Here is a 15,462-nt window from a genome sequence, read left to right on the forward strand (position 1 = left end):
ACATTTGGTTTTAACAAGTCCAACCTGGACCGCAACCTCCTGTTATAAAACATCATGGCAGGACTTTGGTTAGTCACTGCATGAGCGGCGTTTCGATATGCCATTAGGAAATTGTCCACCTTGTGTTGTAATGGAATCTGATCATCGTTCATGGCCTTTATTGCCTTTTTGAATGTTTGGACAAATCTCTCGGCCAACCCGTTTGTCGCCGGATGATATGGGGCAGAGGTATAATGTTTCACCCCATTCTTCTTTAAGAATTTTTGGAATTCTTCCGACACGAACTGTGGTCCGTTGTCCGAACATATCTGTTCTGGCAATCCGTTCCTTGCGAATATTGTTCTTAACACCGCAATTGTCTTTTCTGAAGTAGTGGTATTCATCTTGATCACTTCTGGCCAATTGGAATGTGCGTCCACCGCAATTAGGAACATGGAGTCCATGAATGGACCAGCAAAGTCAATATGTACGCGTTGCCGTGGGGCTGAAGGCCATTCCCATGGGTGTAGCGGTGCGATCGGAGGTGCATTTTGCACTTTTTGGCACCCAGCGCAGCTTTTTGTCAACTCCTCTATCTGTTGGTCAATGCCCGGCCACCATACATAAGCCCTAGCAAGACTTTTCCTCTTAACTCCCCCCAGATGACCTTCATGCAGTTCCTTTAGAACTCTTTCCCGTAACTTGGGAGGAATAATCACTCTTGTCCCGTACATCAAAGTACCATGGCAGACGGACAGCTGGTCTCGCCTTGCCGAGAATGCCGGTAACAGAGGATCACCATGTGTTGGCCATCCCTTCACTGTCACCTCGTAAACTCGGGACAGTGTCGGGTCGTTCCTGGTTTCTCTTTCAATACTTGCATTGGTGACTGGTAAACACTCGATGATGGTCGAATGAAATAACTCAACAGGGTCAACTTTCGTCGTCTCTTCTGCTTCAGGTAGTGGCAGGCGCGACAGCCCATCAGCATTGCCATGCTGCTTTGTACCTTTGAATTCTATTTGATATTGATGTGCCCCTAGGAAAAGGGACCATCTCTGGAGTCGCTCTGCTGTCATCACCGAAACACCCTTCTTAGGGTTAAAAATGGATACCAACGGCTGATGGTCTGTCAGAAGTGTGAATTTTTGGCCCTGCAGGTAATGATTAAACTTCTTCACTCCCCATACAAGGCTGAGAGCCTCCCTATCGATCTGCGCATAGTTGCGCTCAGCGGAGGTCAATGATCTGGATGCAAACGCGACTGGCCTTTCCGTGCCATTTGGCAACTTGTGTGAGAGTACTGCCCCAATACCATATGGAGAAGCATCACAAGCCAACCGAATAGGCAGTGTCGGGTTGAAGTGAGCCAACACTTCCTCTGAGGTGATCAATTCTTTGCTTTTGCGAAATGCCTTCTTACAGTTTTCACTCCATTCCCATGGTACCCCCCTCTGTAAAAGAGCGTTCAGCGGGTGCAGTACCGTGGATAGATTCGGTAGAAACTTATGGTAATAGTTAATCAATCCCAGAAACGACCTCAACTGAGAGACATTATCCGGAGCGGGAGCCTTTACAACTGCCTCTATCTTGTCAGGAGACTTATGAAGCCCCTCCCGGTCAATGACATGACCACAGTACGAGATCCGCTTCTGAAAGAACTCACATTTCTGCCGATTAACTCTAAGTCCATACTCTTTCAGTCTGTTGAGCAGCAGTTCCAAGTTTGCGAGGTGTTCTTAATCACCATCACCTGTAATCAGAATATCATCCAGGTAACATTGTGTGCCTGGAATTCCCTGTAATACCTGCTCCATGGCCCTCTGCCAAATTGCCGGAGCCGATGCCACTCCAAAAACCAGCCTATTATACCGGTACAAACCTCTATGTGTGTTGATCGTGAGGTACTGGCGTGACTCTTCTTCAACCTCCATCTGCAAGTACGCCTGCGCCAGGTCTATCTTGGTGAAGTGTTTCCCGCCAGACAACGAAGCAAAAATATCCTCAATCCGCGGAAGCGGATACTGCACCGTGTGAAGCACCGGATTAACGGTGATCTTGAAATCTCCACAGATGCGAACCTTCCCTGGTTCTCCTGGCTTGTTGCTCGAAGGACGTTTCATAACGGGAACAATGGGCATAGCCCACTCACTCCAATCTACCTTAGTACACCTGAACGTTCTAGCGCTTCCAGTTCTGCTTCTACAGTAGGTCATATTGCATAGGGTACCGGTCTGGCTTTGAAAAATTTTGGTTGTGCATGTTCATCAATCTTGATGTTTGCCGTAATTCCTTTCAGTGTTCCCAGTCCTTGCTGGAACACCTCTTTAGCATCATCCAATATTTTGGACAATCGTTTAGGTTTGACATCTGTTTCCCCGGAATCTACAGTTAGTGCTTTTAAGGAGTGCCAGTCCATATTCATTTTCCTAATCCACTCCCGTCCCAGTAGTGGTGGACCTCCTTCAGGTAGCACATATAAGTCCATTACTTGGCTTTCTTCGCCCTTGTGGACCACTTTTACCTCTATCTTTCCGATGGGGTACACTCTATGCCCCGTGTATGTTTTCAATATAATCTCCGTATCCCGTAGGGGAATATGTTGGAATAACCTTTTGTAATCTTTCTTATTCATGACCGTCAATGCCGATCCAGTGTCCAATTCCATCTTTACTTGGACTCCTGCTATCTGAAGAGTGACCCAAATTGCCTGGAGATCTGCATCCTTACCAACGTTGTGTACTCTTAAGCTACCCAGTTCATTACTGCTAGCGTCTGAATCTGACTTCTGTTCGTTCGAACTGGTCTTTGTCACCTTGTGCACCTTTATGTATTTTCCTTGCAGTGACTTTTTGTTGCTGGTCTTCTTTCCTGACCGGCATACTTTAGCTATGTGGCCAAGCCTGCCACACGTTCTGCATTCTTGGTTTTTAAACCAACACTGGTTCTGATCGTGTGTTGTCTTTCCACAACGATAACATTTTACAGTACTCAAACCCAATTTATTTGTACTGAGTTCCGGTGACCGTAGCTGCATTACTGCCGTGCCTCTCGCTGCGGCTTCGTGTGCTGCTGCCATAGTGACCGCTTTCTCAAGCGTCAGCTCATTCTCCTCGAGCAGTCGCTTTTGTGTAACTTCTTTTAATAATCCACACACAAATTTATCTCTTAGCGCGTCTGTTAGTCCCGTTCCAAACTGACAGTACTTTGCTAGCTTACACAATTCCATTAAATATTCAGCATTGCTTTCATCCTTCAGCTGCCTTCTGCTGTAAAATTTAAATCGTTCCGCTAGCATCAGTGGCGTGGGGTTTAGATGATTTTTCAGGACAGTAACAATCTCCTCGAACGTCTTATCCGCCGGTTCATCTGGTGATGAAAGGTGTTTCAATTGCCCGTATGTCTTCGCACCCATTAAGTTTAATAAAGTTAGTGCTTTCTCTGCATCTGGGATTTTATTTGCTTTACAATAATTTTGTATGCGTTCTACATACATGGCCCAATCTTCGATGTCGCTATCAAAGGTATTAATGTTCCCATGTTTAGGCATCGTTGCAATTTTAAATTTTTTAAATTTTTTTATCCCAAGATGGCGGCTTCCCGCTCTTGTCTTCGTCATCCGCCTACAAAATGGCGTTTTTCCCGCGCTTGGCGGTCTTCACCCACTGGCTGCAATGGCGTTTGGCGTGCCGCTGCTGCTCCTCTTTCCCAGCGGTTAGTAACTCCCCCGACGCTGTCTCCGCTTCACCGCGGCTCCCTCGGGCATTCGCGCTTCCCCGATGTCGCGCCTCGCAGCCCTTCTTGCAGCCCGGTTATTAGCACCGGCTGTGTTCGCCTTCACCGCGGCTCTCGCGCCTTCAGCCGCCCCAGACGCTGCGCCTTTTTGGCCCGAAAGCGGCCCGGCCCTTATCACCAGCCGCGATCGAGGTCCAGCGCACTGCGCCTTTCGGCCCGAATGCGGCCCGGCCCTTATCTCCGGTCGCGATCGATCTCACCGCCCTTATTCCTCCGTCTTCCTCCCCCATCTGTACAGCCAACGCGGCCGACTTTCTGCTCGCGTCGCTGACCGGCTTACCCACCACCGAGGTAGAAAGAAGATAGCTGACTGCCGCTGATGGAGGCTTTGAGTTCAGGATGTCTTCTGCACTCCGGGCTCTCGATGCCTGCCGCGCGACGTGTCTTCCAGCAGGGTGATGAGGGTGGATGCCTCTCTTCGACGCCCGTTCTGTGGACGAAGCCGCCGTGGATATAAACTGCCGCAGGGTAAGAATCGGACTCGTCGCCACTGTTAAGCCTGTGTGTTCCAGTTGTATTAAGATTAATTACTGACACAGACTACAAGAATAAAGTTTCAACAGGTCTTTACTAGTTGGAGGTCAGGACTATACTAAATACAATATCACTACACCGTACTTATATACCGGTGGTCACCACCGGTATTACGTATACAGCAGCCAGAGAAAGTAGTACATCTCTTAAGGTGGAACAGGCTTAAGTTCTCTTAAGGTGGAACAGGTTACATACACCACAGTAGGGAGTTCCAGGATTTTGACCTAGCGACGATGAAGGAACAGCGATATATTTGCAAGTCAGGATGGTGTGTGACTTGGAGGGGAACTTGGAGGTGGTGGTGTTCCCATGCGCCTGCTGCCCTTGTCCTTCTAGGTGGAAGAGGTCGCGGGTTTGGGAGGTGCTGCCGAAGAAGCCTTGGCGAGTTGCTGCAGTGCATCTTGTAGATGGTACACACTGCAGCCACGGTACGCCGATGGTGGAGGGAGTGAATGTTTAAGGTGGTGGATGGGGTGCCAGTCAAGCGGGCTGCTTTGTCCTGGATGGTGTCGAGCTTCTTGAGTGTTGTTGGAGCTGCACTCATCCACGCAAGTGGAGAGTATTCCAGCACACTCCTTACTTGTGCCTTGTAGTTGTGGAAAGTGCTTTGGGGAGTCACGAGGTGAGACACTCGCCGCAGAATACCTAGCCTCTGACCGGCTCTTGTTGCCACAGTATTTATGTGGCTGGTCCAGTTAAGTCACCAGTGTAGAAACAGCTCCTGACCTCGCTGTTCTCTGACTCTCTTGCAGACTGAGGTTTATGTACGGTGCCCTCCCTTACCCTGATGCACTGTGGGTGTGCGACCGGCAACCGAACACCATTGGACGCCAAGAGTGAGTAGCTTTTTTTTTTTAACCCTTTCTTCACTGTCCTCCGAGACTTCGATCAGATCTCATTGTAAATTGCTTGACCTCTGTTTGTTGGTGCTTTGTTGGGGCGGGGGAAGTATTGGTTAACCCTTTCAGATCCTGGTCTTGTGTTGGAAATGTCGAGTGAGGGGTGGGTGTCGGACGGGGCTGCCACTTGTTTGCAGGGAAGTGTAGGGGCGAGTCTCGAAATTTTTAAAAAGGACGTGCCTTTCTGCAGAGCCTTTCACGACCTCAGGATGCCCCAAAGCACTTTGCAGCCAAGGAGGTATTTTTTTAAATGTGTAGTCACCGTTGTGATATAGGAAACGCAGCAGCCGATTTGCGCACAGCAAGATTCATAGAAGCATAGAAAAATAAGAATAGTAGGCCATTTGGCCCTTCGAGCCTGCTCTGCCATTCAATATGATCATGGCTGATCCTCTATCTCAATACCATATTCCCGCTCTCCCCATACCCCTTGATGCCTTTTGTGTCTAGAAATCTATCTATCTCCTTCTTAAATATATTCAGTGACTTGGCCTCCATGGCCTGCTGTGGTAGAGAATTCCACAGGCTCACCTCCCTCTGAGTGCAGAAATTTCTCCTCATCTCAGTCCTAAATGTCCTACCCCGTATCCTGAGACTGTGACCCCTCGTTCCAGAGCCCCCAGCCAGAGGAAACATCCTCCCTGCATCTAGTCTGTCTAGCCCTGTCAGAATTTTATATGTTTCAATGAGATCCCCTCTCATTCATCTAAACATAGAAACATAGAAGATAGGAGCAGGAGTAGGCCATTCGGCCCCTCGAGCCTGCTCCGCCATTCAATGTGATCATGGCTGATCATCCAAATTCAGTACCCTGTCCCTGCTTTCTTCCCATATCCCTTAGCCTTAAGAAATATATCCAACTCCTTCTTGAATACATTTAATGAATTGGCCTCAACTGCCTTCTGTGGTAGAGAATTCCACAGGTTCACCACTCTCTGGGTGAAGGAATTCCTCCTCATCTCTGTCCTAAATGGCTTACCCCTTATCCTTAGACTGTGACCCCTGGTTCTGGACTCCCCCGCCATCGGGAGCAGCCTTCCTGCATCTAGTCTGTCTAGTCCTGTTAGAATTTTATAAGTTTCAATGAGAGCCCCTCTCATTCTTCTAAACTCCAGCAAATATAAGCCTAATCGACCCAATCTCTCTTCATACGTCATTCCTGCCATCCCAGGTATCAGTCTGGTGAATCTTCGCTGCACTCCCTCCATGGCAAGAACATCCTTCCTCAGATAAGGCGACCAAAACTGCACACAATACTCAAGGTGTGGTCTCACCAAGGCCCTGTACAACTGCAGCAAGACATCCTTGCTCCTGTACGCGAATCCTCTCGCTATGAAGGCCAGCATACCATTTGCCTTCTTAACCGCCTGCTGCACCTGCATGCTTACCTTCAGCGACTGGTGCACAAGGACACCCAGGTCTCGTTGCACTTCCCCTTTTCCCAATCTATTGCCGTTCAGATAATAATCTGCCTTCCTGTTTTTTCCACCGAAGTGGATAACCTCACATTTATCCACATTATATGCATCTGCCATGCATCTGCCCAATCACCCAACCTGTCCAAATCGTACTGGAGTTTCTCTGCATCCTCCTCACAGCACACACGCCCACCCAGCTTTGTGTCGTCTGCAAACTTGGAGATATTACATCTAGTTCCCTCGTCTAAATCATTAATATATATTGTGAATAACTGGGGTCCTAGCACCGATCCCTGCGGTACCCCACTAGTCACTGTCTTCCACTCGGAAAAAGACCCGTTTATTCCAACTCTTTGCTTCCTGTCTGCAACCAGTTTTCTATCCAAGTCAGTAAACTCTAGTGAATACAGGCCTAGTCGACACAATTTCTGCTCATCTCAGTCCTAAATGTCCTACCCCGTATCCTAAGACTGTGACAAGGTATTCAATATTCAGGAAAGATAGGCAAAAAGGAAAAGGAGGTGGGGTAGCATTGCTGGTTAAAGAGGGGATTAACACAATTGAAAGGAAAGATATTAGCTCTGATGATGCGGAATCTGTATGGGTAGAGCTGAGAAATACCAAGGGGCAGAAAACGTTAGAGGGAGTTGTTGGATCCGTGGTTCAGTGGATATGCTGTTATTAAATAATCACACGGATGCTGTACATTAACAATAAACAGGTCTTTACTGGAGGAGGGTAGTCTCAAGACTGGGGGTACAGAGGCATGCGCAAAGCTTATATACCGGTGTGGCCACTGCCGGTACTACAGGATACAGGAGCTGTAAAAGTAGTTCTGACTTAATGGCACATACACTACAATTCCTCCCCTTTTAGATTAGTAGTACCCCTAATATTCAAATAACAATTAACATTTCAACATGTACATTAAACAACAAAAGTCCATTTATAGATTCAGTCTTTGGGGCGGCTTCCTGACCCTTTCGGGATAGAGCCTTTCCGAAGGTTCTTGTTCTTGGTGCAGAGGCGATTCTGACCCCTTTTCATCGGGTAGTTCATCGGGTTCCACTGCTACTGGGTCTGAAGTAGATGCTACCGGTACGTCGGTTTCATCCCCAGGTACTCGAGACATGGAGTTGACGCGTTCCTGTGACGCTAAGATCTGATCGACGTGGCGTCTCACAATGTTCTCCCCGACATCCACTGTGTACATTAATGGCCCCTGCCTTGTACATATCGTTCCGGGTTGCCATTTCTCTGTTCGATAATCACGGGCCAAGACTGGTTGCCCTACATTGAAGCTCCTTGTCGGCTTCTCATTGATGTGCTGGAATTGTTTGTCCTCAACATTTCTTCGCACATTTGGTCTGAGCAAGTCCAGATGAGATCTCAACCTTCGGTTAAAGAACATCATGGCCGGGGTCTGGTTGGTAACTGCATGTGTCGCGTTTCGGTAGGCTAATAAGAAATTGTCCATCTTATGCTGTAGTGGAATTTCATCGTCGCACATGGCCTTTATCGCCTTCTTAAAGGTTTGTACGAACCTCTCAGCCAATCCATTTGTGGCTGGATGATACGGGATGGATGTGTAATGCCTTACCCCATTCCTTCTCATAAATTTTTGGAACTCGTCGGACACAAACTGTGGTCCATTATCAGAGCAAATCTGCTCTGGCAAACCGTTTCTGGCAAATATGGTCCGTAGGACTGCAATCGTTTTCTCTGTAGTGGTTGAAGACATCTTTATCACCTCAGGCCACTTTGAATGAGCATCCACTGCTATTAAGAACATTGAGTCCATGAATGGACCAGCGAAATCAATATGCACCCGTTGCCATGGAGAGGAGGGCCACTCCCATGGGTGTAGAGGGGCATGTGGTGGTGCATTTTGGACCTTCTGGCATCCTAAGCAGCTCTTAGTTAGGTCTTCGATTTGTTGATCGATTCCTGGCCACCACACATAAGCCCTAGCAAGGCTTTTCATTTTCACTCCCCCCAGATGACCTTCATGTAGCTCATTTAGCACTCTCTCCCTTAACTTGGGTGGAATCACCACTCTGGATCCACACATCACTGTCCCCTGGCATACTGACAGCTGTTCTCATCTGGATGAGAATGCTGGCAACAGTGAGTCGCCATGTGTTGGCCATCCCCTCACCGTCAATTCATATACCCGTGACAGCGTCGGATCATTGCGGGTCTCCTTCTCTATATCAGCGTTTGTTACTGGCAATCGTTCAATTATTGACGAATAAAATATCTCGATAGGGTCCACTGCTGGTGCTGCCTCCACAGTAGGCAGTGGCAGGCGCGATAGCTCATCAGCGTTCCCATGCTGTTTCGTGCCTTTATATTCTATTTCATATTGATTCGCCCCTAGAAACAGGGACCATCTTTGTAACCGCTGTGCAGTCATCACTGGAACGCCCTTCTTAGGATTAAAGATGGAGACAAGTGGTTGGTGGTCAGTCAGCAAGGTGAACTTCTGCCCATGCAGATAGTGGTTGAATTTTTTTACTCCCCATACTAGGCTGAGGGCCTCCCTGTCAATCTGGGTGTAGTTGCGCTCGGCTGAGGTTAGTGACCGAGACGCAAAGGCTACTGGCCTCTCCAACCCGTCTGGGAATTTGTGCGACAGCACCGCTCCAATACCATAGGGTGATGCATCACATGCCAAACGAATTGGTAACACCTCTTTTGATGTGATCAATCCTTTACACTTCTGGAAAGCTCGTCTACAGTCGTCATCCCACTTCCATGGTACCCCTGTTTGCAGTAGGGTGTTCAGTGGGTGTAATACCGTAGACAAATTTGGTAAGAAGATGTGGTAGTAGTTTACCAGCCCGAGGAACGACCTCAGTTGTGACACATTTTCCGGTGCTGGAGCCTTGACTACTGCCTCAATCTTGTCAGGGGACTTATGTAACCCCTCTTCATCAATGACGTGGCCGCAATACGAGATCTGTTTCTGGAAAAACTCGCACTTGTGGCGATTAGCTCGTAGCCCATACTCCTTTAATCTGGTGAGCACCTTCTCCAAGTTGGCGAGGTGATCACCGTCATTTTCGCCCGTGACCAAAATGTCGTCCAACTAACACTGGGTCCCTGGAATCCCTTGCAGGACCTGATCCATCGCCCTTTGCCAGATAGCCGGAGCCGAGGCTACTCCAAACACCAGCCGGTTGTATTGATAGAGACCTTTATGAGTGTTGATCGTAAGGTATTGTTTCGAAGCTTCTTCTACCTCCATTTGCAAGTATGCCTGGGCTAGATCAATTTTGGTGAAGCGTTTACTTCCAGATAGCGAGGCGAAAATATCCTCAATTCGTGGAAGCAGATATTGTACCGTGTGAAGGACTGGGTTCACTGTCACCTTAAAATCCCCACAGATGCGGACCTCCTTTGGTTCCCCAGGCATATTACTCAACGACCTCTTCATTACAGGAACGATGGGTGTAGCCCACTCGCTCCAGTCCACTTTGGACAGTACTCCTGAACGTTCCAGCCCTTCCAGCTCTGCTTCAGCAGCTGGTCTGATCGCATAAGGCACTGGTCTGGCCTTCAGAAACTTTGGGCTTGCATTTTCCTCTATTTTAATCATTGCTGTTATTCCTTTTAGTGTTCCTAGTCCCTCCTGGAACACTTCTTTTGCGTCAGTTAGCATTTTTGACAGTCGTCCAGGTGTGACGTCGTCATCCTTTTTGGCCTCAACCTTCAGTGCCTGTATGGAATGCCAATCTAATTGTATCTTCCGGATCCATTCACGTCCTAGCAGTGGTGGTCCTCCATCTGGCAATACATATATATCCATTTTAGGTATTTCCTGACCTTTATATGTCACTTTCACCCTTATTTTTCCTTTGGGGTAGACTTTTTGCCCCGTATACGTCTTCAAGACAATCTCTGTAGCTTTCAAGGGAATGTGTGAAAATAGCCGCTTGTAGTCTCTTTGATTTATGACTGTTAGCGCTGACCCTGTGTCCAATTCCATTTTCACTTGGACTCCGTCTGTCTTGAGTGTAACCCAGATAGTCTGGTGATCCTCCATTTCTGTTACCTTATGTAGTTTCAGACAACCCAGCTCCTTGCTTCTGGAGTCTGTGTCACTTTTCTGTCGTCTGAACCACTGTCCATCACCTGGTGTACCTTTTTGTACTTCTCCTGTGGAGATTTCTTACTGTTGGTTTTCTTCCCAGACCTGCAGACTCTTGCTATGTGTCCTGCTTTCCCACACTGTCTGCACACTTGGTCCTTGAACCAACAATCTTTCTGGTCATGTGTTGTTCTGCCGCAGCGATAGCACTTCCCTGTTCCATAGGACATTTCATTGGTGCCATATTCTTGCGGTCTGCGTTGTATCTCTGCAGCGCCCCTTGCGGCTGCTTCGTGTGATACTGCCATACTGAAAGCTTTGTCCAGCGTAAAGTCCTTTTCTGATAGAAGCCGTTTCTGGGTTCCTTCACTTTGTAGCCCACACACAAACTTGTCCCTTAACGTATCTGCTAGTCCCGCTCCAAACTGGCAGTGTTTCGCTAGCTTGCGCAGTTCCGTTAGGTACTCAGCATTGCTTTCGTCTTTGTGTTGATTCCTTTTATGGAACTTAAATCATTCTGCTATCAGCAGCGGTGTGGGGTTTAAGTGGTCCTGTCGGATTTCTACTATGCTTTCAAAATTCTTGTTTACCGGCTTCTCTGGGGTTATTAGATTTCGCAGTAACCCATAAGTTTTTGCACCCATGGAATTTAACAGAACCAGTGCTTTATTAGCATCTGGCACTTCATTCACCCTGCAGTACACCTCAATACGTTCCACATATGTCACCCAATCTTCAACTTCATTGTCGAACGTAGAGATACTGCCACTCTTCGGCATCCTTGGGTGTGAGTTAACTGTCAAAAATGGCGCCTCCCGCGCTTCCCCTTCTTCTCCGCTGGCACAAAATTGCATCTCCTGCGCTTTCCTTTCTTCCCCCGCAGACCCTGTTCAGCCCGTGAGCCCTGGCTGTGCTCTGCGCGTTCTTCTTTTTATATTTTTCGACGCCGCTCAGTCTAGAACCCGACTGTTTCTTTACCCTCTCTCTCTCCGGTTTGTTTTCTTTTTCTCGACGCCGCTCGGTGTTCAACCCCCGGCTACGCCCTGCGCTCTTCACCCTCTGTCTTACCCCGTCGACGCTGCTCAGCTTTCTCTCCGCAGTCGGTCGGCTCCAGCCGTCACTGCTCGGGAAGGGTCTGCGCTGGACCTGTCGTCGGTCTCTTGCTGCTCGTCGTGGCTGGGGAACCAAGCCCGGCTCTCCACAGCCTCCCCTGTGAAGTTCAATCTCTGCCTGACTGCTGGGCGGTTGCTCGTGGTCGACGCCCGTGCTCCTGGCCTCGACTATTTTTTAAATTTTTTTTATGTTGCTGGTAGATTCGAATTGACACTCGTCGCCACTGTTGGATCCGTGGTTCAGTGGATATGCTGTTATTAAATAATCACATGGATGCTGTACATTAACAATAAACAGGTCTTTACTGGAGGAGGGTAGTCTCAAGACTGGGGGTACAGAGGCATGCGCAAAGCTTATATACCGGTGTGGTCACTGCCGGCACTACAGTATACAGGAGCTGTAAAAGTAGTTCTGACTTAAAGGCACATACACTACAGGAGTGGTATATAGATCTCTAAACAGTAATGCGGAGGTCGGGGATGGCATTAAATGGGAAATTAGAGAAGCGTGCAATAAGAGCACAGCAGTTATCATGGGTGACTTTAATCTACAGATAGATTGGGCTAACCAAATTAGTAACAATACTGTGGAGGAGGAATTCCTGGAGTGTTTACGGGATGGTTTCCTGGACCAATATGTCGAGGAACCAACTAGAGATCAGGCCATCTTAGACTGGGTATTATGTAATGAGAAAGGATTCATTAGCAATCTTGTTGTGCGAGGCCCCTTGGGTTGGAGCGATCATAATATGATCAAATTCTTCATTAAGATGGAGAGTGAAATAGTTGACTCAGAGACTAGGGTCCTGAATTTAAATAAAGGAGACTACGATGGTATGAGGTGCGAGTTGGGTAGGATTGATTGGGGAATGTCACTCAAAGGGTTGACGGTGGATAGGCAATGGCAAACATTCAAAGATCGCATGGAGGAACTACAGAATTTGTTCATCCCAGTTTGGCATAAAAATAAAACAAAAAAGGTGACTCGACCGTGGCTAACAAGGGAAATTAGGGATAGCATAAGATCCAAGGAGAGGACATATAAATTGGCCAGAAAAAGCAGTAAAACTGAGGATTGGGAGCAGTTTAGGATCCAACAAAGGAGGACAAAGGGATTAATTAAGAGGGGAAAAATAGAATATGAGAGTAAGCTAGCAGGGAACATAAAAACTGACTGTAAAAGCTTTTATATATATATGTGAAGAGAAAAAGATTGGTGAAGTCAAACGTAGGTCCCTTGCAGTCAGAATCAGGGGAATTTATAATGGGGAACAAAGAAATGGCAGACCAATTAAATATATATTTTGGTTCTGTCTTCACAAAGGAGGACACAAATAACCTCCCAGAGATGTCGGGGAACATAGGGTCTGATGAAAGGGAGGAACTGAAAGAAATCAGTATTTGTAGCGAAATGGTGTTAGGGAAATTGACAGGATTGAAGGCCGATAAATCCCCAGGGCCTGATAATCTACATCCTAGGATACTTAAGGAAGTGGCCCTAGAAATAGTAGATGCATTGCTGGTCATCTTCCAAAATTCTATAGACTCTGGAACAGTACCCATGGATTGGCGGGTAGCTAATGTTACCCCACTGTTCAAAAAGGGTGGTAGAGAGAAAACGGGGAATTACAGACCGGTAAGCCTGACATCGGTAGTGGGAAAATGCTAGAGTCCATTACAAAAGATGTAATAGCAGAGCACTTGGAAAAAAGTGACCGGATCGGACAAAGTCAACATGGATTTACAAAAGGTAAATCGTGCTTGACTAATCTACTGGAATTTTTTGAGGATGTAACTGGTAAAATAGATAAGGGAGAACCAGTGGATGTGGTGTATTTGGATTTTCAGAAGGCTTTCGATAAGGTCCCGCATAAGAGATTAGCGTGTAAAATTAAGGCACATGGGATTGGCGGCAAGGTATTGACTTGGATAGAGAACTGGTTGGCAGACAGAAAGCAAAGAGTTGGAATAAATGGGTCTTTTTCCGAGTGGAAGGCAGTGACTAGTGGGGTACCGCAAGGATCGGTCCTTGGACCACAGCTATTCACAATATATATTAATGATCTGGACGAGGGAACTAGATGTAATATCTCCAAGTTTGCAGACGACACAAAGCTGGGTGGGCGTGTGTGTTGTGAGGAGGATGCTGAGAAACTCCAGTATGATTTGGACAGGTTGGGCAGAAGCATGGCAGATGCAATATAACGTGGATAAATGCGAAGTTATCCACTTTGGTGTCAAAAACAGGAAGGCAGATTATTATCTGAATGGCAATAGATTGGGAGAAGGGGAAGTACAACGAGACCTGGGCGTCCTTGTGCACCAGTCGCTGAAAGTAAGCACGCAGGTGCAGCAGGCAGTTAGGGCGACAAATGGTATGTTGGCCTTTGTAGTGAGAGGGTTTGCGTACAGGAACAAGGATGTCTTGCTGCAGCTGTACAGGGCCTTGGTGAGGCCACATCTTGAGTATTGTGTGCAGTTTTGGTCACCTTATCTGAGGAAGGCTGTTCTTGCCATGGAAGGAGTGCAGCGAAGATTCACCAGGCTGATACCTGGGATGGCAGGAATGACGTATGAGGAGAGATTGGGTTGATTGGGCTTATATTCGCTGGAGTTTAGAAGAATGAGAGGGGATCTCATTGAAACTTATAAAATTCTAACAGGACTAGACAGACTAGATGCAGGAAGCATGTTCCCGATGGCGGGGAGTCCAGAACCAGGGGTCACAGTCTAAAGATAAGGGGTAAGCCATTTAGGACAGAGATGAGGAGGAATTTCTTCACCCAGAGAGTGGTGAACCTGTGGAATTCTCTACCACAGAAGGCAGTTGAGGCCAATTCATTAAATATATTCAAGAAGGAGTTAGATATATTTCTTAAGGCCTAAAGGGATCAAGGGATATGGGGGGAAAGCAGGGACAGGGTACTGAATTTGGATGGTCAGCCATGATCTCATTAAATGGTGGAACAGGCTCGAGGGGCCGAATGGCCTACTCCTGCTCCTATCTTCTATGTTTCTATGTTAAACTCCGGCCCTTCCCTCCTCTCATGCTCCTTCCCAACTTTTTGGCAGCTGTTGCTTTCTCCTGCATCCACCGGCTCTTTTTCACATCCTGTATGAACTTTCCCTGCAGTTTCAGCCTCTTTCTTACATTACATATCAACATCCTGGGGGTTACCATTGATCAGAAACTGAACTGGACCAGCCATATAAATACTATGGCTACAAGAGCAGGCCAGAGGCTGGGAATTCTGTGGCGAGTGTCTCACCTCCTGACTCCCCAAAGCCTTTCCACCATCTACAAGGCACAAGTCAGGAGTGTGATGGAATACTCTCCACTTGCCTGGATGAGTGCAGCTCCAACAACACTCAAGAAGCTCGACACCATTCAGGATAAAGCAGCCCGCTTGATTGGCACTCCATCCACCACCTTCAGCATTCACTCCCTCCACCACCGGCACACCATGGCTGCAGTGTGTACCATCTACAAGATGCACTGCAGCAACTTGCCAAAGCTCCTTCAACAGCACCTCCCAAACCCGCGACCTCTACCACTTAGAAGGACAAGGGCAGCAGACGCATGGGAACATCACCACCTACAAGTTCCCCTCCAAGCCACACACCATCCTGAC

This window comes from Somniosus microcephalus, chromosome 4, assembly GCF_052327205.1.
Source record: "Somniosus microcephalus isolate GS21.2 chromosome 4, FLI_Smic_1.0, whole genome shotgun sequence".
NCBI lineage: Eukaryota > Metazoa > Chordata > Chondrichthyes > Squaliformes > Somniosidae > Somniosus > Somniosus microcephalus.